We start from the raw sequence: 27,556 nt of genomic DNA on the forward strand, positions 1-27,556 counted from the left end.
CTTTTTTATACTACACCATTTGCATGGGTGAACTTCACTATTGGTATGCTGCACAGTGGTGACGAGGCCATCTGATTTAAAGATACCTTTATATGTGGAAGTCATAGTTTTTGAACGTGAGTGCGGTACGATCATCCTTTCTGTTCATATTCAGAGGAAGAAATCACCACTTATTTGTGTTATTTGAGAGACTTTTTACGAATTACTACACTATATTATTTTCTTCTTGTTTGTTCTCTTTTTCCATTTTCGGCGAGATTCCATACAAGAAGAACTAGAACTGCATCCATCACATTGAACATTCCCTTTGGGCAGTAAGACTATATTCATAGTATTGTATTGGTTTCTTTGCTGTATGGTGTGTGCTACTTTAAAGGAGTGCGCAGAGTTTTAGGGTTGCCCAATCTTTTTGGTTTGTGACTTATCTATTGGGGGTTGGTGATCCCCCCACGGTCAATCCTTCTTTGCAGCCCCCTTGTGCGCAGTTGTCCTTTCTTTTCATAGGAAATTCAAATGCCTATGTAATATCTGCAACAAAATATAACATAAAAGTGCATAACAGAAACATTGGTGGAATATTACTGGGAGGCAATTAGTTTCAGCCTCTAGAAAAAAGGAAATACTAAAAATTGTACAGGGGAAGTTCAAGATAGCTTCATATGGCTTGCTATTTAGGGAAACTGACATTTCTTACAGATCACACCAATGTCATAATTCTACAATATTTAACATGATGTTAAAGGTTGTTATCTCCGGATTATAGATTTTATTTATTTTTTCTGTTTTAGTTTAGTTATTATTATTATTATTATTATTAGTTAGGTATTGGCTTAAAATTTAATTTAGAGTTCCCATGTCTCAATGTGTGCAACCACAGTGTTATCAAGAGCATTGCATGTAGATTAGCTAGAATAATAAATGCTACCAGTATTGATATCTCCCGTAATTCAAGAACTTAAGGATCTAAGGGAAGGGATGCTACAAAACAGGGTAGCTATTGATTAATTATTACTAAAGTTGGAAGTGTATGTGAACATCTTGGAGGAATGTGTTGTTTTAAGATTACTGACAATTATAATCACACTGGAAAGAAAGAGAATCATTTTAGGATACACCAGAAAGTATGAAATAAATGTATTGACTAGAATGCTTTTAGTAGGATGAATGAAGTTCTTGCCAGAGGGTTTATACATATATTACACTGTAATGATGGGCTAAAACAGTATTTGTCTTAATGCATGTCAGGGTTAGGTGCCTATCTGCCATAGTGCACCAACACAGCAGTTGATTTTGAAACTGGATACATATATATATCCCAGTAACAAGAATGAGTGAAACTTCAGTCCCAGGATACATATACATACTCCTATTCCCCTCTTTCCTGCTTATTTCTTACACACACACATACCAGGTAATTTGTCTAAAAAGTAGTACCTCCTCTGGGAACCATGAGGATGAATGAAGAAACATCAAATCCACTGTCGCTTCTAATCTTTTACTATATCCTGAGGGAGATGGTGTGCCCCTCACCATCTTAATTGACTCGGAAGTGAATCAGGCGTAGGCACTCAGGTATAGTACTATCTCCTATAATACTCTAATTTCCTTTTTCTATCTCACAAAGAAAGAAGAAGTATTTTAATTTGATAATTATGGTGTTAAGATATTTAACAACAGGGTGGACTGTTAAGTTTAAAATAAAATACTTCTGTATTGCGTTTAAAATAATTATGAAGTTAAGTGAATTTATGTGAATGCATTAAACTGTATTCAGCTGATTATTGCAGTGACCACAAAAGCTTTGGAATGGGTTAACCAAATAATAAGAAGTGCTTTCATTCCTATATTGGACTGAGTTATAAGGACATGTTGGAATTATGAGTAATGAAGAAGATAACAGAAACTTATCCTGATACTTTATTGATTATGGAACGCTGATGAAAAGGACTAAATGATCATGACACCTGGAAATCAAGATGGACAATGGACCTGTTGACTAGAGACTCTAATGAACTATAATGAACTACTTTATACCCTCTAAAGTGAAGAGACTGCATTTCTCGTCACGTATCTCAGTAATTTTCCCCTGGACTTGCTTTATTGGCCCACTCCCCTGAACGCCCCTCATTATCTCATCACCTCCTTGTCACTCCCCCTGATAACGGATTCACAAATCATGTTTCTGTAATATGATGTATTGCAATGTAATTATGTACACCCTTTTCATTAATTATTGTTATTAGAGTGCATAAAATGTATTGATTTGTAACCTAATGAAATATAGGATATCTCACTGATAACTCAATGTGCATGGTCCACGTCTGTGCGCACAATCTTGTGACTGGTCCAGCTGAATAAATCTACCTTTGTTTCACTACAAGCTGTCTTGATGAAGATTTGATTTTATCAGTCCTGCAGTGCACTATTGGAGTGACGCCGAGGAGCGGGCGCCGGGGATGCATGGCAGCAGGCACTGGAGCGGGGTTTAAGGTGAGTATTTTTTTTTAAGGTGTGTGTGCAGGGGGGCGCTTACTACTGGGGGCACTACAGGGGGCATTACAGGGGCCTTACTACTGGGGTCATCATATCGGGGCACTACAGAGCCTTACTACTGGGGGCATCATATTAGGGCACTACAGGGCCTTACTATTGGGGGCACTACTGGGAGCACTACAACTGGTGGTTCTACAGGGGCCCTTACTACTGGGGTCACTTCAAAGGGCATTACTACTGGGGCACTGCTGGGAGCATTACTAATGGGGGCACTACTACAGATGGCATTACTTTTAGGGGTATTACTACTACTGGGGGCACTGCATAAGGGGCACCATTACAGTGGGCATTGCATAAGGGGCACCATTACAGTGGGCATTTAGTGTTTTAGGGGAACTACTACTGTGGGCATTGTGTAAGACCTAAGTTAGGGGGGCCCCTTAAAAATGTTGCAATGGGGCCAAAAGGTTCTAGTGATGCCCCTAACCGCCCCTAAAACTGTGTGTGTATATATATATATATACATACACACATATAGCCATGATCCGGCACTTGTGACAACTCATTACAAAGTATCCGGGTGCCCTACAGTCTGCCTCAGGAACAAGACGGACTGGATACATACACCACAAGGTGGTTCTCCGTGGAAAAAAGTCAAGTCAGCCGTGCTTAATCTGCAACGTTTCAGTGCTTTAGTCTGTGCTTTTGCTTGACAAAAGCGCAGAATAAAGAGCTGAAACATTGCAGATTAAGCACGGCTGACTTGACTTTTTTCCACGGAGTGCCGCCTTGTGGTGTGTATATATATATATATATATATATATATACACACACACAATAGTGCTTCCTTAGTGCAGCTGGTTAGGCATACCTTCAAGAAAAAATAGGGCGGCACTCCATGTTTTAATCACAAATAAAGTTTATTAAGATTACATATCACCTTGTCAACGTTTCAAAGCCACGCACGGCTTTTCCTTCAGGACATGTAGTGAACAAAAGTAACATGTGAGAAGCTTACCTTAAATAGTGTGTGGAACATGTCTAGCTAGACTCGGCCTGCGTGCAGCCAGTGGAGCCGGGCGGGGGAAACCAAGCACGTCCCAGAATGATGACGTCGGTGGCGTCCCTGGCAACCTTCTCCGTCAGCGCCGTGCTGCACTTCAAAAGAGAGAATTGTGTGTAGACTGCGAACAGACGATTAACAAAAATATGAATACAGCAGTGTAATGGATATGTGATAATGTGTGCAAATGAGATAATAACTTTGTGTAAAAAGTTTGTCTATGTAAAAACAAGGTTAAAATAGAAATGGTGGTTTGCGAACAGGGAATAAACGGAATGTGAGTGCATCAATGTGAGTGCATCAGTGTAATAAACATATTATAGTATATACAAACTAGGGGTGTGCACCGGACCCTTTTCGTGTTTTGTGTTTTGGTTTTGGATCTGGATCTTTCTTCGTGTTTTGGATCTGGATTGGTTTTGCCAAAACCACCCTTCCATGTTTTGGGTTCTGGGTTTTGTGTTTTGGATCTGTATTTTTTTTTAAAAAAGCATAAAAACAGCTAAAATCACAGAATGTGTTGGTTTTTCTGCTCCTATGCTATTATTAACCTCAATAACCTTAATTTCCACTAATTTCCAGTCTATTCTGAACACCTCACAATAGTGTTTTTATGTCCAAAAGGTTGCACCGAGGTAGCTGGATGACTATGCTAAGCGACACGAGTGGGCGGCACAAACACGTGACCCATCTAGGTGTGACACTGCAGTGGCAGACAGGATGGCAGTTTGAAAAACTAGGCCCCAAACTGTACATAATGCAAAGAAAAAAAAGAGGTGCAAGATGGAATTGTCCTTGCCCTCCCACCCACCCTTATGTTGTATAAACAGGACATGCACCCTTTAACAAAACAATCATTTCAGCGCCAGGGTCTGCCACACGACTGTGGCTGAAATGATTGGTTCGTTTGGGCCCCCACAAAACAAGCTGGCAATTAATCTGTCCCTGCACAAACTGGCTCTACGGAGGCAAGATGTCGTCCTCATCCTCCTCATCCACCGATTCCTCACCCTCTTCAGTGTTGTGTACATCCTCATCCTCACAGAGTATTAACTTGTCCCCACTGGAATCCACCACCACAGGTCCCTCTGTACGTTCTGGAGGCTGATCTCCCTGGAAGAGATGATAATTAATTTTGATGAACATCATCTTCTCCACATTTTGTGGAAACAATCTCCTACGCCTTTCGCTGACAAGGTTCCCGGCTGCACTAAACACTCTTTCGGAGTACACACTGGAGGGGGGCAACTCAGGTAAAATAGAGCCAGTTTGTACAGGGGCCTCCAAATTGCCTCTTTTTCCTGCCAGTACAGGTATGGACTGTCTGACATGCCTACTTGGATGCTGTCACTGATGTAATCCTCCACCATTCTGTCAATGGTGACAGTATCATATGTAGTGACAGTAGACATGTCAGAAATTGTTGCCAGGTCCTTCAGTCCGGACCAGATGTCCAAACTTGGTCCTGCCTGCCCTGCATCACCGCCAGCGGGTTGCTTAGGATAGCTAAGTTTTTTCCTGGCAGCCCCAGTTGCGGGAGAAAATGAAGAAGGAGCTGTTGACGTGTCACGTTCCGCTTCAGCCGACAGTGTGTTCACCAGCAGGTCTTTGCACCTCTGCAGGCTTGTGTCGGCCGGAAAGAGAGACACCACATATGCTTTAAACCTAGGATCGAGCACGGTGGCCAAAATGTAGTGGTCTGATTTCAACAGATTGACCACCCTGGAATCCTGGCAAAGCGAATGAAGGGCTTCATCCACAAGTCCCACATAACGAGCGGAATCACTCAATCTTAGCTCCTCCTTCACTTTCTCCAGCTGCTTCTGCAAAAGCCTGATGAGGGGAATGACCTGACTCAAGCTGGCAGTGTCTGAACTGACTTCACTGTGGGAAGTTCGAAAGGCTGGAGAACCTTGCACAACACGGAAATCATTCTCCACTGCGCTTGAGTCAGGTGCATAACTGCATACCCCCTCCTTTGCCTATGTCATAGGTGGATGTATAGGCTTGTATGGCCTTTTGCTGCTCCTCCATCCTCTGAAGCATATAGAGGATTGAGTTCCACTGCGTCACAACCTCTTGCTTCAGGTGATGGCGGGGCAGGTTCAAGAGTGTTTACTGGCGCTCCAGTCTTCAGCACGCAGTCGCTGAATGGCGAAAGTGGCCAGAAATTTTTCGGGCCACCCAAAGCATCTCCTGCACGCCCCTGATGCTTTTCAGAAAATTCGGCACCACCAAGTTTATTGTGTGAGCAAAACGTGGGACGTGCTAGAATTTGCCCAGATGTAATGCCCGCACAATATTGGTGGCGTTGTCAGATATCACAAATCCCCAGGAGAGTCTAAGTGGGATAAGCCACTGGGTGATGATTTCCCTCAGTTTCTCTAAGAGGTTGTTGGCGGTGTGCCTCTTACTGAAACCGGTGATACACAGCATAGCCTGCCTTTGAACGAGCTGGCGTTTCTGAGATGCTGCTACTGGTGACGCTGCTGCTGTTGCTGCGTAAGGTGATACATCTACCCAGTGGGCTGTCACAGTCATATAGTCCTTAGTCTGCCCTGTTCCACTTGTCCACATGTCCGTGGTTAAGTGGACATTGGGTACAATGGCATTTTTCAGGACACTGAGGACACTTTTTCTGACGTTTCTGTACAGTCTCGGTATCGCCTGCCTAGTGAAGTGGAATCTAGACGGGATTTGGAACTGGGGACACACTACCTCCATCAATTGTCTAAATCCCACTGCACTAATGGCGGATACCGGACGCACGTCTAACACCAACATAGCAGTAAAGGCCTCAGTTATACGTTTTGCTTCAGGATGACTGCTGTCGTACTTCATCCTCCTCGCTAAGGACTGTTGGCGGGTCAATTGTTTAGTAAAAGTAGTGGTGTTCCTACTTCCTCTCTGGGATGATGAACGACTCCCAGCAGCAGCAACAGCAGCAGCGGCAGCAGGAGGCGTAGCAATGCAGGATCCTCCGGAGGAATCCCGGATAGGAGAGTCAGTCATGCCAGTGACATGGCCTGCAGGACTATTTTCGATCCTGACTAAGGAGGAAATTGACAAGGAGGGAGTTGACGGTGTGGTTTGCAGGCACTTGGATACAACAGGACAAAGGGATTTAGGTGTCCCTGGACTGCTTACGGTCGTAGCCAAAGTTTCTGAACTTGACAGTAACTTTTTATGAACGCGCTGCAGGTGCCGTATAAGGGAGGATGTTCCTAGGTGGTTAACGTCCCTACCCCTACTTATTTCACCTTTACATATGGTACATATGGCAAGACAGTTGTTGTCCGGATTTGGATAGAAATATTGCCAGACCAAAGAGGTGGAATGTTTGGTCTTCTGCCCAGGCATGACCGTGATGGGCTTTTTCATCCCACGGACAACAACTGTCTCCCCCAGAGCCTGATTTAAACAAACCACATCACCATCAGAATCCTCCTCGCCAACTTCCTCCTCAGCGCTAGCTACACCAGTATCCTCATTCTGTTGTACTTCAACAGTGACATCTTCAATTTGCATATCATCAAGTGGACTGTGGGTGCTCCTTTCAGCACTTGCAGGGGGCGTGCAAATGGTGGAAAGAGCCACCTCTTCCCGTCCAGTGCTGGGAAGGTCAGGCATCGCAACCACCACCACACTTGGACTCTCCTTGGGGATTTGTGATATCTTCTTAGAATGCACAGTTCTTCGCTGTGCTTTTGCCAGCTTAACTCTTTTGATTTTTTTAGTGGGAGGAGGGCTTCCATCATCATGTGAAGCTGAACCACTAGTCATGAACATAGGGAAAGACCATAGCCATTCCTTGCCACTCCGTGTCGTAAATGGCATATTGGCAAGTTTACGTTTCTCTTCAGATGATTTAAATGTTTTTTTCAAGGTCATTTTCCTGATCTTTGCCATTTGGGATTGTATGTGCCCTCTACTATGACATTGGGCATCGGCCTTGGCAGACGACGTTGATGGCATGTTATCGTCTATGTCATGACTAGTGGCAGCAGCTTCAGCACTAGGAGGAAGTGGTTCTTGATTTTTCTCTATTTTATTTTTATCGGAGAAAGTTTGGTCCTCCATTTATGTTATATCGATTTGATATATACGTGCGGCTAAGGCGCACACAAACACAGAAAATATTTTTTTATTTTTGCTGGAGAGTAGTGCACTTTAGGGGTTACACCACCCTTTAAGAAATGAGCCAGCCGGCTCTTTACTTATGGGACACAGGCGCACGCTTGGCGCTGCTCCTTTGTTGATGCACGTGTAGCTACTGCGCACACAATTCACAAACACAGAAAAAAAAATTTTATTTGGTTTGTACTGGAGTGTACTTTGGGGGTTACAGCACCCTTTAACGGTCAAGCCAGCCGGCCCTTTACTTATGACACAAGCGCACGCTTGGCACTACTTTGTTGATGCACGTGCGGCTACTGCGCACACAATTCACAAACACAGAAAAAATATTTTGTTATTTGGTTTGGAGTGTACTTTGGGGGTTACAGCACCCTTTAACGGTCAAGCCAGCCGGCCCTTTACTTATGACACAGGCGCACGCTTGGCACTACTTTGTTGATGCACGTGCGGCTACTGCGCACACAATTCACAAACACAGAAAAAATATTATTATTTGGTTTGGAGTGTACTTTGGGGGTTACAGCACCCTTTAACGGTCAAGTCAGCCGGCCCTTTACTTATGACACAGGCGCACGCTTGGCACTACTTTGTTGATGCACGTGCGGCTACTGCACACACAATTCACAAACACAGAAAATATTTTTTTATTTGGTTTGGAGTGTACTTTGGGGGTTACAGCACCCTTTAATGGTCAAGCCAGCCGGCCCTTTACTTATGACACAGGCGCACGCTTGGCACTACTTTGTTGATGCACGTGCGGCTACTGCGCACACAATTCACAAACACAGAAAAAAAAAAAAATTATTTGGTTTGGAGTGTACTTTGGGGGTTACAGCACCCTTTAACGGTCAAGCCAGCCGGCCCTTTACTTATGACACAGACGCATGCTTGGCACTACTTTGTTGATGCACGTTCGGCTACTGTGCACACAATTCACAAACACAGAAAAAATATTATTTTTTTTTTAGCACTTGGGGGGAGCACCCCTGATGGACAGAGCACCCCCTGGACAACACTACAGCACCCCTTTAGGACTGGGACACTGCACAGGACTTTGGAGTGGACACAGCCTCTATGGACAACTGACTGCACAACACAGTCCAGCCAGCCCCTATGGACTTTGAAGTAGTGGACACAGCCCCTATTAACAACAGCAGAACAGCACAACACAGCCAGCCCCTATGGACTTTGAAGTAGTGGACACAGCCCCTATGGACAACAGCAGCACAGCGCAGCACAACACTACTCTGCACTACACTACACTACACAGCCCAGCCAGCCCTAACTCCCACCCTCCCTCTTCACTGTCCACAGCCGAGTGAGAAAATGGCGCCGACGCGGGTACCTTATATAGGATCCAAAACCCGCGAGACCCGGAAGGCGGGATGATGACGGTTTGCCTCGATTTCAGATCCAAGTCAGGCGGGAAAAGTCGAGCCTGACTCGGATCGGTCTTGGATCGGGGGGACTCGGGGGGGTTCGGATTTCAGAAATCCGAACCCGCTCACCCCTAATACAAACAAGAATAAATGTACCGGTATAAAAAAACTACCTTGTGTAAAGAGCTTATCTATATGAGAACAAAATTAAAATAAAGATTGGCCAACTATATGCCAACCCAACGCTCAATCAGAAGATTATTACCTATCCATTAGGTACTAATGTGCTATTAATAAACTGACATGCCGAAGGTATAGGGCAATGACTGTAATTATGTATCTAATTTAAAAAAAAAAAACATTGTGTCCACCTATGTTGTAGTTGCAAAAAAACATGATATCCTTATATGTTACATTTGGACAAAATGCGTGAACACATAACCAGAAACAGTTACAAAAAAACATTCCAAGCAATAGTTTCATTCAAGCCTCTTGGGGCCAATGTATCCAAGGGGTAAATCCACTTGGATTCACATTGTGATAGTCTTTTGTTTCTATCACCTCCTCGCACCGTTTGCGGAATATGATCGATGATCTTATATTTGAGACTCGACAAAGGGTGATTGACAGTCTTGAAATGTCTTGCAACGGGTTGATCTATATTTTTGCCCTGTATTGCCGAATAGATGGTGGATCTGTGTAGTTTGCCCTACGTAGTATGAGCCACGGGGGCAGATACTGATGTAGATGACAAACTGTGTAGTGCACGTAAGTACGTGTTGTATTCTGTGCTTATGTCCTGTATGTGGGTTTTTTAAATAGTCGCCCACTTCCATATACCCACGCGTGACGCAAGATGGGCATTGCCACACACTATTTAAGGTAAGCTTCTCACATGTTATTTTTGTTCACTGCATGTACTGAGGAAAAAGCCGTGTGTGGCTTTGAAACGTTGACAAGGTGATATGTCATCTTAATACACTTTATTTGTGATTGAAACATGGAGTGCCGCCCTATTTTCTCTTGAAGGTATGCCTAACCAGCTGCACTAAGGAAGCACTATTATAAATTGTTTTGGGTAGGCACACACACACTAAACAATATACCGATGATCCACAGTGCCTATTCGTAACACACACAGTATATATATATATATATATATATATATATAAAAAACTTTAACACAAAACTTACCCGCCACTCCACCTGTGCAAAGTCATTTTCTCCTGAGGGGCTAAATGAGGACAGGTGGGGGGGCGGGGGGGCGTGCATGCAGAAGTTTTGCATAGGGTGCCTAGCAATCTGGCACCGGCCCTGAGTGTGTCTGCACTGTCCAATCCTTACAGCGGGTCCATCTGAGGAGGCACCGTTAGTGGCTGACTTTACTGTCTAGTAACACCCGGTCTATGGAGGGTGAACACAGCCATCTCCCTTAACCGCGGCACAGATTGTTTACTCTATACAGAGACAACTTATGAATATTGACTGCTTTTTATTTCTGAAATACTTGTTTCTATTCTGAATGAGAATAAGAGTATTTAAAGTGAACCCTTGTTGATTGTAAGAATTGATGTTATACTTCTTCCAAGAGAGACACATTTTTATTCATTCAGTTACTTTTTTCAGCTACATTGTGTCTGCAGACTTTTAATATTGAAACATTCTATGATTACTACTGCATTATACTCTTATATTCTTATGTTTTATAATATCTCTATTTACGTTCAGTAAACTTTTCATTCGTATATATTCTAAGCCTCTCAGTGAATTTTGTCTACTCTGATAATCATAGGCATTTACTAAACTCAGTTTATCTTCTTCTGTTGTTGGTTTTTCAAGTATTGACCTTGCTTCTAATGGTGCGCACAGACATAGAGATCAGCCCGCAATACGATATCGCTGGCTGATCGTCAGGTACCCTTCCTGGTGTGCTGGGTGATATATATTGATCACCCAGCACACCACATACTTACCGGCGACTATAGCATTCATCGTGGGTCTCTATAGTAACTCTCGATATCGAGCAAGTTGACCAGCATGCACGGCCGATGGACGATATCACTATCGTCCATACATGGCCGCGCATCGCTGGTCGATGGTAAGTTGGTAGGGTCCATTTAAATGAGCGATATGAATGATAACAATATCGTTATCGTTCTTTAAAATCGCTACGTGTGTATGCACCATAACACTTGCAGCTGGTTTTGTTAATGCTGATGAAACCTATTGACCCCAATGGCGCCAGAAGTTAAGTGATGTTTTTCACCTCTTGCCAGGGCCGGTGAAGCCGTGTCGGAAGATGCAGACACTGGCCCCTTGACAGGTTTAGAAAATGGGGTTGACCACCCCCCTCCATTTTCGGGGATGCTGGCCTTCACTGCCCCCAAATGGCGGCTCAGGGGGCACTGCAACCATCATCGCAGACACTGTTCATCACATGAGCTGTGCAGATCCTGCTCATGTGCCAGTCGTCAACAATCCGAGTTGTGCGCAAATCATTGTGTTTGCGTACAACTCTGAATCAGGTCCATGGTCCTTTAGGGAGAAAAGAATCAGGCCCTGCACCTAGGGATGGTGAGCTTAATGTAAGAACCAGCGTGTACTAGCGAAATAAATAGAAACAGTGCCTAATAATAATAATAATAGTATTAATGTATAGTGTCCTCGTAATAACAATAGTAATGCATACTGCCCCATAATAGTAATAATAAGTTATAGTAATAAATAATAGCAGTGCCCACTTGTTTGCACCAAGCCCTCTATACCTCCCAAGTAGGCAAGTATGAGTACCACCATAATAATATAATTACTGTAATGTATAGTGCCCCATAATGATATTATATATTATTATATGGATAGTGCAATAATAAAAATAATAATAATAATAATAATAATAATATACAGTGCCCCCTTTAATAATATTAAACTTTTTCTCTCTTGAGAATACTTTATAACATTAAGATCATTTATAATACTTTTTTTTAAAACTGAAATACAATACCACTTTTGTGAAATTCTTGACTTGCAATTTGGGTTTAATGATCCTTTAATTGCTATTATTTTTTTGTACTAGTGTGATTTTAAAAGAAAGTCATATTTGCCATTTCCTCCCACCTTAAAAATACTGAATTTATTTGGATAGATAAATTGAATCTTGGTGTAATGAATGTGCTTAAAAATATATAAACTGGTCTAATTAGGAAAGATTAAATGGAAAACAGGCTATAAAAAGCTAACATGTATACTTGGTCCTAGAAATGTTGTCATTACATTGCTGTGCTTGTTCCCAGAATGTCAAACCTGCAAATGTTCCTGATGTAGAAGCCACCAGCTTGCTTCCTCTGACATGTGGGCAGAGCAGTCTTTTCCTTCACAGTCCTGGTCTCAGCTTGTTCTGATCTTTCCATAAGTTGCTGAAACACAAACTCTGCTAAATATGTACATGCAAATTATGGGGATAATGCAGAGTAGAATCTTATGTGCACACATAGGGGCGTAACTAGAGGCATGGGGGCCCCATAGCAAAATTTCCTCTGGGCCCCCATAGGTCTACCTATACAGTGCCCCTGTAGTTGTGCCCCTTATGCAGAGCCCATTATACAATGCCCCCTGCAGTTGTGCCCATTATGCAGTACCCCCTGTAGTTGTGCCCTTTATGCAATGCCCCCTGTAGTTGTGCCCATTATACAGTACACCCTGTAGTTGCTCCCATTATGCAATGCCCCTGTATTAGAGCCCCTTATGCAATGCCCCTGTATTAGAGCCTTATGCAATGCCCTCTGTATTAAAGCCCCTTATGCAGTGCCCCCAATAGTGCCCATTATGCAGTACCCCCAGTAATAAACCTTATGCAGTGCCCCTAGTAATGCCCCTAATGCAGTGCCCCCAGTAATGCCCCTAGTAGTGCCCCTTATGCTGTGCCCCCAGTAATGCCCCTAGTAGTGCCCCTCATGCTGCGGCCCCCCTCTCCTGTGCAGTACTTACCTCTCCCGCTGGCCACTGGTCAACGCTCCAGTCCACACTGTCAGCTCTCCTCTCGCGTAGATGCTGCTGCTGACTGGATCATTGCGGGTGACATCACCTGCACACTGCATTACTGGGAACGCTGGCCTCTGAAGTGATCAGAGGTGTCTTTAGTCTCTGATCGCTTCAGAGACCAGCGTTCCCAGTTGCACCAGCAACTGTGCTACAGAGGGTGCAGGGGGACGCTTGCTGGGCTGGCAAGCCTCCTAAGCCTCAGGGCCCCATAGCAGGCACACCCCCTGCACCCTCTATAGTTACGCCACTGTGCACACATATTTTCAGATGGTTACATCTCCACATGTGGCTTAAGGGTGGCGTAACTGGGTGGTGAAGGGATGTTCACACATAGATAAAGTTTAGAATGTTTCAGACATTGAAGACAATGCAGAGGGGTACATATGCAAAGATATTTTATTTATTTATTAACAGTTTCTTATATAGCGCAGCATATTCCGTTGCGCTTTACAATTGGAAATAGCATTAATAGAACAAAACTGGGTAGTAACAGAGAGACATAAAGGTAAGAGGGCCCTGCTCGCAAGCTTACAATCTATAGGGAAATAGATGTTGATACACAAGGATAGGTGATACATATTGCAAATTGGTCCAGCCAGATTTCAGAGGTTCTTGGTGAGCTGTATGATCCAGTCACACAGGAATGTTGGCCTAGGGTTAGGAGGATGTGAAAGTGAAGAAAGAGAAAATATGTGAGATTATGTGTGGACTGTAAGAAGGGATGTGAATAGATAGGGAATCTATGAAGGTTATGTTGGCGGTTCTGGAATGTGATAAGCTTGTCAGAAGAGGTGAGTTTTCAGGGAACGCTTGAATGTTTGGAGACTAGTGGAAAGTCTTATTGTGTATGAGGGAGCATTCCACAGAGTCGGTGCAGCCCAAAAAAAGTTCTTCAACTGTGCATGGGAACAAGTCATGTGAGTGGATGAGAGACGCAGATCTTGTGCAGAGTGGAGTGGTCGGGTTGGGAGATATTTTGAGATAAGCGAAGAGAAGTATGTTGATGTGGTTTGGTTAATAGATATAGTCTGTTTTTGGGAAGACCAGTAAGGAGACTAATGCAATAGTCAATGCGGGAAATAATGAGTGCATGGATTAGAGTTTTTTCAGTGTCTTGTGTAAGATATGGTCGATATGCCTTTGTTCAGATGAATCTCTTGCACCAAGTATGGGGTTGGTATAGGTGCGCACTTATAATGATGACACGGCTATGACACTAAGTATATGGATAAGGGTGGAGCAGTCACATAGATTCGTACAACTCTGCATATGAGTGCATATTCACATTTCTTATCTTTGCATGCAAAGTGGGTGTAATTACAACTGTGCATCAGCCCCTATCTGAGTAAAGTTATTGGATCTTATCTCTCTGGAAGTTTGGACAGTCTTCTTATTCTCAGTTCTGTCAGTAATTGGCTGAAGCCCCCCCGAAGCATTATATGCAGGGCCAGTGCAAGGTGTCTGGGTGCCCTAAGCAACATTTCATCCACCGCTCCTGCTCCCTCCAATACTATGCCATACTATGCAACAATTTAGTGACGTCAATAGTATGCCACACACCATGTTCATAATATACTATACAGAAATGACCCAACTAGTTTGCACACATAGCAAAGTCCCAAAATCTTGCTGTGCTTCATAACACGGTGCGTTCGGACCCCGATAATTAACATCATGAATAGGTCCCCCAGTCCTATATAGGGATATACAGATTCTTAATCATGTCAGACAATGTGACTTGTTTGGAAGATCAGAGAATGATCACTTATTCCTGATGACCAGCATTGCAGGAACCTCTGGCACATTTTGGCATTACAGATACTGTACCTGGTCTCTGACCTGTGATATAGGAGTAGAGCTAATAACAATGGGTCTAGTACAGTACAGCTGCACAGTGACCCAGACAGTGAGAGAGGCCCATTGGTAAATTATAATGATTACTGTATAGTGTATATACAATCTGTATGTTTTCTCTGTAGTCATCACTCACATCTCCTTACTGTAGTGTTACACTGCTGCGTTACATGTATACATTACATTCATCCTGTGCGATATGTGCAGTATGCAATATAAAGGTGTATAAGGAATACAATTGTCTAGAGACATGGTAGAAAAAGCAGCATTTTCCATGCAATATATTAGTGGGACTTCTACAGAAAAAAAAAATTCAATTGTAAAGTCCAAATTTACATGGAATTACCATTGAATGTCCGAGTAACCTGGAAATAATGCATGTTACATTAAGATCGCAATAGTATGCTTTTTTGTATCAACCGTGGAGCTGATTCTTTCTTCATGGACGCAATTAGCGAGTTTTTGCATACAGCGAATTTAAGAATTTTTGTGCATATCCGTCCTATTCTGAGTTGAACGCAATTTGGCCGGATCCGTCTTTCCGTGAAATAGGGCATTTCGGGGCATGAACTGGGTTGTAGCAAATGATTCTAAGTAGTCACCCTGTGTCTGACGTATCCCTAGCATGGGGCTGGTGCAAGTGCAGATACTAATGATTACAGTTGCGACGTCTGGCAGCTGCCGCAGCTTTCTGCACCGGTGTCCAAAGCAATCAAGTTTTTTTGTGTATTGTGGGGTGCAGCAACTGTTCCTACTTCCTGGTCTTATACATTTTTAATCCCTCAAATTATCCCTGTATTCCATAACTGACCAACTGTATAAACAATCTTTTCTGAATATCAGATGTCTTTATATATTTTTAAGTTAATATATATTGAATAAAACTATTTCATATGCAAACAGTGCATTATAAACCCATTCAGCAAATATGGCATTCTGGCGATTATAGGGCCTGATTCAGAGCCGGACGCTATTTGCGCTCGCTCATCCAGAAAAAAGGGCTGGCTATTTAAATTCACCGTTTGCTCTTTGCGGTCTGTTCACGCCTCTATGTCTGAACGAGCGAATAAAACATGCAGACGTTTTTTTGTAAAAAACGCCCCCTGGCCGCTCGCATCATACGTTATCTCCGCTATTTATTAGATTAATCGAGTACATCGAAAGGCGAATGAACTGCTCGCTATTCTTGTGGTTGCATTTTCCTACCGCAATCATGCAAGCAGTTCTGGCTAAAAGACACCCAACTGACGTGGTCAATGATGCTGCTTTGTTAATTATGCACACCCATTAAACGCCCGTTTTGACCGTTTGGCATGCCTGCGTTCGGATCTCCACTCCCCGTTTTCAAGCACCTTCCCCTGTTACCACCCACAAACGCCTCACTCTGTCACTCAAATTAGCAGGCATTCGCTATTTTGCGAGCACACGATTTTTGACTGCACTGACTGGTTCGCGCATGCGTACTAAAAGCATACGCATGCGTAGATGTGCGAACATCGCTCCGAACGAACGAGCGGCCGCTTACGAGCTGCTCTGAATCAGGCCCATAGTGAGCCAAGGAGCTCATTCAGACCCGGACTCTAAGCTGCGCTCGCACGCAGCTAAAATGGGCTGGGCATGCAAATGCCGAGATCGCACTGTGTGGTGTAAGGACGCCCTCTATGTCTCAAAGAGCGACGGCAGAGTGAACGCACGCCGGAGTATAAAGCCGCCCACCTCTCTCTCTTGGCACACGTCATCTGCAGGAAGTGTCTGAACAATCGAAAACATCGAGAGCCATCGGAGCTACATGCGGCTCTTGAAGTAGACCTTACCCGGCCGCAAGCACTGCGATCACTGCAGGCTGAAAAACAACCAAGTGACGTGTACAATGACACATCTTTGCTAATTATGCACACCCCTAAAATGCCGTTTTGACGGCCAGACACGCCTGTGTTCGCACATCCACTCCCCCGTTCACAAGCACCTTCCCCTGTTACTACCCACAAATGGCGCTGTCACTCAAAGTAGCGTCCAGTCTGTGTCCTACGAGCGCTCAATTCCCGACCGCAATGAATGACTCGAGCATGCGCATATTGCCGCATGTGCAAATGTGCGATAATCGCACATAGCGTGCGTACGCAGCTTAGTGAACGGGTCTGAATCAGGCCCCAAGGTCCATGATTTATGTAGATTTCCAGTTCTGCAGAAAACTTTCCCTAGACATTTTTTTAAAATGTTGGCAACTATAATTCTCGTGTGAGTGCAGCGATCAAGTCATGGGAAACCCGTCACATGAATATAGGTTCAGCTCCAAAAATAGTTGCCTTCACTGTCTGTAGGTGGTGGTTACATTGTAGTAGAGCAGGGGTATTCAACATGCTGCCCTCCAGCTGCTGTGGAACTACACATCCCAGCATGCCCTATCTCAGTTTTGTTATTAGTGCATCTTAAAATTGTGGCAGGGCATTCTGGGATGTTGAGTTCCACAGCAGCTGGAAAGCCGCATGTTGAATACCCTTGTAGTATAGATTAACATTATATATTCTGCATAGAACTTTATTTTCCTACAGAACATAGGTGTAACCATGGGAATTGTTGTATTGCCTTCTCAAACATGATACTGTAAATATCAGCCACTGACTCCTTTCTCCCTGTTTTGAAAATATTGTATTGCTAGAAATAATATATGTAATTAGTTTAGACTATGTATATAATGCTACAGTATAATGTAGTCTTAAGAAAATGATTGGTTCTCAGAACTGTTTCTCATCCATGCAGGTCTTAGCTTTAATAAACCTTATCGGTCTTATTATGACAGTTTCACAATATTCTGCCTGGTACCACAAGTGTTCTGCCTGGCTCCACAAGTATTAGGAATAGTGCCTGGTGACCTCTAACCATGAGGACTCTAACCTTCATATGGGACCACGAGAAACACCACAGCAATCACCACGACATGAGGACCATGGAAGAGAAACTCACTGCCCACATCACCACACACATCACTGATTTATCGGCATTACTAATCCCTACTCTGGAAAAATTGATTGTCTTTGTCTAGTCAGAATTATTAAAGCCTCATTTTAAATCTAAATAATAAAGACAGTTATTCTGTGAGTGACAGATTCTATGCATGAGTGTTTGAATAAAGTAATCCTACCATCCCATAATAGTTATAGGTTATCCTGATAGCTTTTATAAAATGTTAGTTTAGTTCCCACTATTGGCATTTTATAAATATGCTTATTTTCTTATGTCCATATAAAATTATTAGCATGATCGGGAAAGTGGGGGCATAATGGGCTGTTTTTGACCCCATTGCCGTATCTTTGTAAAAAAAGAAAAAGTGGTTCTCAAATTAAAAATTATAAGGCCAAGCATGGCCCTAAATACAGAAGGGTTACTATTATTACCTTATTTTGCAAGATGCAATATTAATATATTAAGAATCTTTATTTCATTATATATTTTAGATATTAGATTTTCTTTTTTTTTCCGGCCATATTGGTTACTGGTATATAACTTAAAGCCTGTGGAGGCCCCTAGGCAGTCGAAATCTCAGGACGCCCCTCGCAAATGATCTCCTAATACATTTTTTATTTTATATTATGCTAATGTGTAAACCTATATAAGTTATACATAAGAGGGGAAGTCACACCCCTGATACAATTCTAGCAATGAAAGTTATATGGTGGCCTCATACACTGTTCCCCAAGGTACATACTCTCCTGTCTGGGTGGAAAAGAATCTGTGTATCTTGTTATTTTACTTTTGGTCCTGACCCCGGATAGTAGGGAAAGGTGATTGTGGAGAAACACTAGTTTCCTAGCTGTTTTTACCTCTCGGATAATATATTTTTTAAATTATTCATTGAACCACATGGTCAAGTTTGCCATATTCATTGGTTCTTATGTAAAACTGGTGTACAAGAGCACCACAGCTGAGTTTCTCAGAGAAGCCTATGTTCAATATAATGAAAGTATGTGTAACATATCAGTGCATTGCACCTGCTTACCTTCTCCGGCTGTAAGGCATCGGTCCTTACAGAGTCAGGTCAGCGCTTCTTCCTCCTGCTCTGTATTCCTCACACCACAGATGCTTATAGTAAGCAAATTATGCAGCTCCACCGATCCTGTCCCTCGTGCATACTGTGCAGCTGAACTGGTGGTTTTCTCTTTACAAGCATCCATTCCAGCCTCTTGCCAAGTCCCGATCTGCACAAATAGCAATGAGGCAGCTTATACTGTATGAAAAAGTCTCTGTGTTCCAAAAACTTCAACCCAGGATAATGTAATATGTTAGCACACAGGTGAGGGAATGTAATGTCTTACTATAGCAGTGATGCATTACTATAGAGGTGAAGAATTCATGTGTTATTGGAGTGGTGAGATGGAAATGGAAACAGTAAATATCTACAGTCTACCTGGGTGACACTGGGTACATCTGCTAGTGTGTATTCGAAACAGAAATTATTGTTATGTGAAAACAAAAGAACTCTGCGGAATATGTGTGCACTGTAAAAATAACTGGTAATAAATAATAATAATAAAAAAATAAAAATATATAATTTACAATACAGCAAACAGCCCAATGAATATCAATAGCTTAGTGCTGGGATTGTATATATATATATATATATATATATATATATAGTTAGATTTGTCATCTAGTAAGGAGAATTCTAATAAAACCTGTAACCGCCTTCCCATAGGAAAAATATGGATTTTTTAGAGAATTTAAAGTTTTTTTTTTCACCATAATTAAGCGTTTTAAAGAATTAATAACTTATGGATGTAGAAAAGTCACCTGAAGAATCTATTAATTCCTAACTTGCCATCAGTTTCCTATCACCTTTTCTTCTTAACTATTATGGGTCCATATAGTAAAAATTATATTTCCCCACACAATATATAAACTGTTATTGTGCATACGTGAACTGAGCTCACGCAAATGCACAGAGAGGGCTGATGGGGCGGAGGGCTCCAAAAGGACCGGCCTGTTTCCAATAAGAAAGAATGGGGCTCTGGGAAATAAAACCATCCGAACATGACGTCAGTCCCTGCAGTCAAGCTCCGAAAACTTTGTTTTCAAATATCATTTGCCATTTAGTGTATATACATATATACTTTCATCTAGCTTCCCAGTGTGCCCTTAATTTTTTCATTCTAGTTTATCACTCTTCCACCTAGTTCTGTAGTCTCTGACCCCCTCTCCAATTGTTTCCACCCAAATCCCCTATAGATTGTAAGCTCAAATGAGCAAGGGCCTTACCCCTTTGCCTTATCTAGGTAATTATGTATCTATGTGAATTTAAATACTGTCTGTACTTATGTTTCCTGTTGTCAGTTGTATCCCCCTGTACTGTGTTAGAGAACACTTTGGTGCCTTATAAATGAAAGAAAAAAATTATACAGGTCAGGGATGTGCAGTCAGGGTAGGCAGAGCCTCCCCTTTCATATTCTTGAGATTTGATATAAAAATTATTATAATAACACAAAGAGGATATTTATAACTTATAAACATCTTCTTTGTTTTATTGTAATAATTTTTATAGTTAACACTCACCAGCTTTGTGGAGCTCCTTGGGACTACAGGGAGGGAAGAGATGAGGCAGCAACAGCTCAGCCTCGCTTCTGTATGGTAAGATGCTGATGCAGAGCTGGGGGGCGAGGCCACACCACAGGCAGTAAGCTGCCCAGACAGAGAGCTAATAGAGGCATACCTCTGAGTATGCAGGGGGCGTGCCTTGAGCACTAATGGATGTGTCATGTGACAGAAAGTGCACTGCAATGTTTAGAGATCAGAGCTCAGTCAGCAGCATTAAGAGAAGATCATGTCACAGCATTATTACACCCCTGCACTATATAAAATTAGTATACTCCTCAGAAAACATTACTAATTAACACCCCATAACATTAATATACCCACCACACCCAATAATATTTTACTCACTCAACTTATACAGATAACATTAATCCTTGCCCATCCCCAAGATGACAATAACAGCCCTCCCCCTCCTCATATTTGCCTACTGATGGGTGCCAGTGTCTGCCTCCTCTGTCCTGCTCACTAACTCCTCCATGCCTCTGTCACAACCCCCACACCATCGGCTGCTGCCGTTGGCCACCGTCCTGCTATTGGCCCAGGTATCTGACTTTCAGGGCTGGTGCTGAGCCGCACACGTTCCCTGGCAATGCCCCAAAGCAAAGCAACCTGGGAGATGGAGCTCCAGACTGCATAGAAGGAGCCAGACACACCGCGTCTGCTAGTTACATACATTGTAGCGGGCACCCGGCAAATAGAGATTGCGATGGCACCTGCCGAACCGCCCTCGTTACGGCCCTGCTGATTTAATTTGTACCTGTATGTGTTCTTGTTTGTTTTTTGACTATGTTGTTTCATGTTTAAGTGATTGTTACAGTAGTTGTCCGGCGCTACGGAATTTGTGGGGCCCTACAAAGAAAAGAAGATGATGGCATTAGAGAGTTTGCACCATAATACTGTACTTTAGGCATTTATAGTTATTGACAGACACAGAAACTTTTCCGGGAAAGGGACGGGGCCTAATTACGTCAACCATCCGACCCCGCTTCCCGAACTGACTTCTGCAGCAGCAACTGCAGCTCTCCGAGCTGCTTCCGGGAAGGATTTATACAAAGTGGGTAAGTATGATTCATACCCAGTGACAACGACAATGGGATCAGGAGTCTTAAAGATGGTGAACACTGGTCCATATGTCTCACTGAACTGGGAGACATATAAATACTTGTTACATCGTTGCAGAGTAGGAACTGTGATTATTTGTCCAAGGAAGGTGATGTTTGTCCATGAAAGATGACATTTTGCCTTTTTCTGAGATCTGAATTTGGTAGGAAAATTCAAACCAAACCAAACCCGCACATCTCTACTATAAATACATACCAGGTGTAGTATACTGTACATGTGAGTGAGGTACGGTTACAAAAAAAAGGACCAAATCATTGTAAACTGAAAAAAATATAAATATCATTTGCATGATTTTGTTGTGCTTTTCTTTTTATTGTTTTTTGTTTTCTCTGTTCTTTTTTTGTTTTCTTTACCTCAATTCCCCTAGAATAACATAAAATAAAACATATAAAAACCATTGGCTACGAATATAAAACACAAAGTAAATATACAAATATACACAACGATGATACATGGCATAGTGGAAAACATGGAAGGGCTGTGCCTAGATTTTCTCCCCCGGGTATGGTCTTACACAGCAAGATGGTGACAATAGGAAGAGTTGAGCAGAGCGAAGGCATAAACAAAATGTAATTTAGAAGATTATTGAAATTATATAAAGGGGTAGAAAGTAGTCACTGATAACTGAAATAGGTTTATTTATTAAATGTGCATGGAATTGATTAAGTGTTTACGCTGGTTGGAGGAAACAGGCTAATTTCCCAAATATGAATGCTACTTCATGTCAGGGCTAGTCGGGGACATACCTATGGAAGTTGTGGGCGGCACCCCGCACCCCCCAGAAGAGTGTCACGATCTCCCGCATCCAGTCTACAGGTTTCTGTGATGGGGAGTGGCCTAATGACATAGAAGCCCCGCCCCCCAAAATGGCCAGCTGTACCTCTTCACTGGACTTCTCCCAGAGAGAAGATTTACAAACTCGGCCAGTTTGGTCGGGGAGCACATGCCTAGTAAACATAAATTATATTAATTTAATGTTAGACTCTCTGGGGGGGACTACTTATTAAACATCATTATTTATTAGCATTTATTTACAATCGGGAACAAAACAGTAATAAGAGAAAGTGTAATAACAGACAGACAAGGTAAGAGGGCCCTGCTCGCAAGCTTACAATCTATAGGGAAATAGGAATTTGACAGTTATACATATTGCATATGGTTCCTGCTATATTGCACCTTGTACAATAGATTATCATAGACAAACACCAGGATATTAGGGAACACTGGAACGATGCAGAAGCTCTTACTCTGATCTCTCCCTATATGTTCTTGGGTCCCTGTGGGCTTTGAGCAGTCTCTGTTCCAGCCGCATGTTTCTCCACATGGCACAGCTGATGTCACCCGGGGTTACCAGCAGTGACTTTGTGCCTGGAAGCGCGGGGTACTTGGTCTGTTGTCAACGGCTGTACTAGTTGCTCCAATGCATTTCATGTCTCAGCTGTTTATCAAGGATAACTGTGTTGTGTGGGTGTGCATATTATAAACCCTCCATGATTAGACTTTATTGTAACTTAACCTGGAAGTCTAAATACCCAAAGTCTATAACTGGATGTCTAAAACATGGAAGTTTTTTAACAACCGAAAAACTATAGATCAAAGCTGCCTGTGATCGCAGGATTTGCCACCCGCTCCTTAGTAAATCTACCCCAAGCCTGACTGCTGTGCTCGGAGGCCGACTATAGTACAAGAATGAGTCACTTCTCATTAAGCAGTACAGATATTGTCCTAGGGATAAGTCTTTGGTGTGGTTGTGCAACCAAGTATTGCTCTATATATGCAGGTAGATATTTCTGTGGGATAGTTACTAAGCACAGATGCTATACATTCAGCAACCTACAGTATAAACACAAATGTCCCACCAGCAACACCTGTGTACAGTAAGAACGCAGCACTCAGATCTGCGATGCTGGCAGGAATGGCTTTTGTCCATTTTTATTTAATATATGCAACAAAGAAATGATGCAGCGGTGGCTTCTCCTTCAGTTTCTCCAGCAATTGCATCTGCCGAGAAAAAACTAAACTTTGCAATTTAGTTTGCAGTGATGCAGATGAGTCAACACCAAGTTTATTTGTCTTGTGCCCAGGCATGACAATGGGCTTTTCCTTATCATGGGCAACAACTGTTTCATCCACTGGTGCCTAATTTACACAAACAACATCCTCATCAACAACATCCTCTTTATCATCCTAATTAGCGTCAGCTACACTAATATCCTGCACATTCTGGTGCACTTCCACAGAAGCATCCTCGATTTCAATGTCCGCATATTCACTTGTGATTACATCTTCATAAGAGGCAGAACCACCAGTCATATATAAATGCCTTACCCCCTCATGTGGTTAAACTGGCATATTGCCAATTTTATGTCTTTCTGCAGCTAACTTTCCCTTTGATGTTTTCTTTTTTACCACTGTAAAAGATTGGTTCTTGATTTTAGATGCCCTGACTTAAGCCCTGTATGCCCTTTGGCCTCGTCTTTAGTAGATGATGTAGATGGACTAGTATCATCGTGACTGGTGGCACTGGCAGCAGCTCCAGCACTCGTATGTGGTTCCTGCTCTCCTCTCAAGTCTCAACTGATCGTTCTCATATCAACAAATATGAATGAAGTGGGGTACAGCACACACGTCAATCTGTACCAATTTTAAATATTACACATCGGTATCAATGACCTACAGTTTCACAAGATATTTTATGAATAAGAAAAAAACAACACGCTGCGCTGCCACTTACAGTGTCACAAGATTTATGAATAAGAATAACACACTGCGCTACCACTTAGTGCCACAAGATTAATTATTTATGAATAAAAAAAACACTGCGCTACCACTTGCAGAAGTGAGTTTTAGAAGAGATGTTGCTCATAGCAACCAATCAGTTTCTACTTAACATTTAACTAGCACCTTTTAGAAGATAATAGCTAGAATCTGATTGGTTGCTATGGGCAACATCTATTTCTAAAACTCACTTCACTTCATGTATGAATATTTCACTTCTAAAAACTTTCACTTTAGTTAATTTCACCCCACAGTGTCACAAGATTAATTATTAGAATAAGAATAACACACTGCACTAACACTTAGTGTCACAAGATTAATTATTTCTGAATAAGAATAACACACTGCGCAAACACTTAGTGTCACAAGATTAATTATTTCTGAATAAGAATAACACACTGCGCTAACACTTAGTGTCACAAGATTAATTATTTATGAGTAAGAATAAAACACTGCGCTACCACTTACAGTGTCACAAGAATAATTATTTGTGAATAAGATTAACACACTGCGCTAACACTCAGTGTGACAAGATTCATTATTTATGAATAAGAATAACACACTGCGCTACCACTTAGTGTCACAAGATTAATTTATGAATTGGAATAACACACTGCGCTACCACTTACAGTGTCACAAGAGGAGAGTCTGAGGAAGTGCCCGGAGAACAACACTGCAGCCACCGCTACCAGTCCACCGAACATCCCCCAGCGCGCTACGTCATCAAGCGACGCCAACCCTGGCATGTCACGTGGTCGTGGCTCGGATGGCAGTCCGTAGCTGAAGTCTACTATAACACAAAGGTAGTCAGGGTGAGTTAGGTGGCACTAGGATTGCATCATAGCGGACCAACTGGGCTACTTACAGAACTGGCACACCTCCAAATAGTCTATTAAGACTATAAACATTATTTTAATAATTGTATGCCAATCTCTTTTCTTAACTCCTTCTTCCTTTCCTTCTTTCCTTTCTCACTGTTTTTATTAATCATTTATTGTTGAACTTTCATTTTATTTGAAATTTTTTTTTTCATTTAAAAAGAAAAAAAATGGAAAAAAAAATGTTATTAATTTTTTCATTTAAATTTTTTATTTTTTTTTAATTCCATTTTCATATTTTTATTTCATTTGGTTTGCATCTACTGTCATTCAATCAATAATTTTTACTTCAGTAACACTTGCACCATTATCTACGAACATATTTTAGATTCATAGGCAGTTATTGTACATTCTTACACCAGCACTAATATACCCACGCAACTACAGTGTCACAAGATTATTTATTTAAGAGTAAGAACAACACACTGCGCTAACACTGTCACAAGATTAATTATTTATGAATAAGAATAACACACTGCGCTAACACTTACAGTGATGTCATTACGGTTTATATACTATAACGCATGTTACTTAGTACTTTCTTGTGGTCTTGTAGTCGGAGTGTAGACTAATCATTCATTCATAATTGAGAAAAGAAGTGAAAAGTTGAATATTAGACTGCGCTACCAATATTCTTATTTATGAATAAAAATAATACAATGCGCTACCACTTAGTGTCACAAGATTAATTATTTATGAATAAGAATTACACACTGCGCTATGACTTATAGTATCACAATACATGGACGATAAACTGCGGTCTGGGCGGTAGTGTCACCAAACAATAATAGCGCAGCTAAGTTGCTAATGCGCACACACAAAAAAATATCTATTTTTTTTTCGTGGATTGATACAGTGCATCTGGAAAGTATTCACAATGCTTTCCACATTTTGTTATGTTACAGCCTTATTCCAAAATGGAATAAATTAATATTTATCCTCAAAATTCTACACACAATATCCCATAATGACAACGTGTAAAAAGTTTTTTTGCGATTTTTGCAAATTTAATAAAAAATAAAAACTAAGAGATCACACGTACATAAGTATTCACAACCTTTGCTCAATACTTTGTTGATGCATCTTTGACAGCAATTACAGCCTCAAGTCTTTTTGAATATGATGCCACAAGCTTGGCACACCTATCTTTGGGTAGTTTCGCCCATTCCTCTTTGCAGCACCTCTCAAGCTCCATCAGGTTGGATGGGAAACTACGGTGCACAGCCATTTTCAGATCTCTCCAGAGATGTTCAATTGGATTCACGTCTGGGCTCTGACTGGGCCACTCAAGGACATTCACAGAGTTGTCCTGAAGCCACTCCTTTGATATCTTGGCTGTGTGCTTAGGGTCGTTGTCCTGCTGAAAGATGAACCGTCGCTCCAGTCAAGAGCGCTCTGGAGCAGGTTTTCATCCAGGATGTCTCTGTACATTGCTGCATTCATCTTTCCCTCTATCCTGACTAGTCTCCCAGTTGCTGCCGCTGAAAAACATCCCCAAAGCATGATGCTGCCACCACCATGCTTCACTGTAGGGATGGTATTGGCCTGGTGATGAGCGGTGCCTGGTTTGCTCCAAACATAACGCCTGGCATTCACGCCAAAGAGTTCAATCTTTGTCTCGTCAGACCAGAGAGTCCTTCATTTGCATTTTGGCAAACTCCAGGTAGGCTGCCATGTGCTTTTTACTAAGGAGTGGCTTCCGTCTGGCCACTCTACCATACAGACCTGATTGGTGGATTGCTGCAGAGGGTTGTCCTTCTGGAAGGTTCTCCTCTCTCCAGAGAGGAATGCTGTAGCTCTGACAGAGTGACCATCAGGTTCTTGGTCACCTCCCTGACTAGGGCCCTTCTTCCCCGATTGCTCAGTTTAGACAGCCGGCCAACTCTAGGAAGAGTCCTGGTGGTTCCGAACTTCTTCCATTTACGGATGATGGATGCCACTGTGCTCATTGGGACCTTCAAAGCAGCAGATATTTTTCTGTACCCTTCCCCAGATTTATGCCTCGAGACAATTCTGTCTCGGAGGTCTACAGGCAATTCCTTGGACTTCATGCTTGGTTTGTGTAATGACATGCACTGTCAAGTGTGGGACCTTATATAGACAGGTGTATGCCTTTCAAAATCAAGTCCAATCAACTGAATATACCACAGGTGGATTCTAATTAAGCTATATGAACATCTCAAGGATGATCAGTGGAAACAGGATGCACCTGAGCTCAATTTTGAGCT

Source organism: Taudactylus pleione, unplaced genomic scaffold (genome assembly GCF_031769625.1).
Source record: "Taudactylus pleione unplaced genomic scaffold, aTauple2 ptg000612l, whole genome shotgun sequence".
In the NCBI taxonomy this organism is placed as follows: domain Eukaryota; kingdom Metazoa; phylum Chordata; class Amphibia; order Anura; family Myobatrachidae; genus Taudactylus; species Taudactylus pleione.